The sequence below is a fragment of the Calidris pugnax genome, unplaced genomic scaffold (assembly GCF_001431845.1).
Source record: "Calidris pugnax isolate Ruff unplaced genomic scaffold, ASM143184v1 scaffold24, whole genome shotgun sequence".
In the NCBI taxonomy this organism is placed as follows: Eukaryota; Metazoa; Chordata; class Aves; order Charadriiformes; family Scolopacidae; genus Calidris; species Calidris pugnax.
Window position 1 is genome coordinate 21,743,598 of NW_015090922.1, and position 1,001 is coordinate 21,744,598.

A 1,001-nucleotide genomic window follows, 5' to 3' on the forward strand; every position below is an offset into this window, starting at 1 on the left:
CCCGCCCGCCCGCGGCGGGGCTGCGCAGCCTGCCGTCCCCTCCCGACGACCGATTTCCGCGATTCGAGCGGATGCTTCCAGAGGTTTAATTTCATTTTAATTTAATTTTATTTTTATTTTCGGTTGCCCTTATTTCACCAACTGCCCCGGGGCTGGAGGTGGCGCGTTTCTCCGGGTGTGAAAATCACGGGTGCTGTTCATTTTGAGATGCGGCGTTACCCCCGTCCCCGTAGAACAATGTCCCCGGAGAAGGATGACGGGGAGAATCAGTTGGCTTCGCCTTTTCCCTTACTGCGCATTTCCACCCGACGAATATGCGGGTCTTTCGCCATCACAAATACTCCCCCGAAGGCGCGATCTTTTCTTTCTTGAGGCTCTTCCCAGGGGAAAACCACCCAAAACAAAACAATAACACAAAACCATAAAATAACCTTTTGTTTTGTTTTGTTCCCGGTGGCGAGAAGCAGCGCCGGGCCCACTTTGTTTTTCCGGCGCGGGAACGAAGGGGTTACTCTGCGCTAACAAAAACCCGATGGCGATTTTCGAGCAGAAAGCGCCTTGTTGCAGCAGAGGAAGCGGAGTGGCGGGGCGGGCGGCGAAGCGCATCCAGCTCCCCCGCCCCTGCGCGCGCCTCACGGGCGCTCGCGCGGCGGCGGTTGGGAGGCAGGGGGGCTCGCGCGGCGGCGGTTGGGAGGCAGGGGGGCTCGCGCGGCGGCGGTTGGGCGGCGCGCGCGCGCCCTTGGCCGCTGGGGCGTAGTAGGTGTGGGTGTACCAGCTGAAGATACATAAAAATCCCCTTATTAGCATCCGCTGAGCTGCGCTTAGAAGACATTATTTTCTTCCCAGTGAAAGCAAAGGTACTCATAAAATATTTAGCTACTTTGAAAGAAAAAAGCCTGTTGTAGCACTGTGATGATCGTCCTTTCTCCTCTGGAATGCCATTCAAGACATTTGTGACAGTGTTCTTGGCCCTGGGTTTGCCTGTGTAAAATTATATGTGG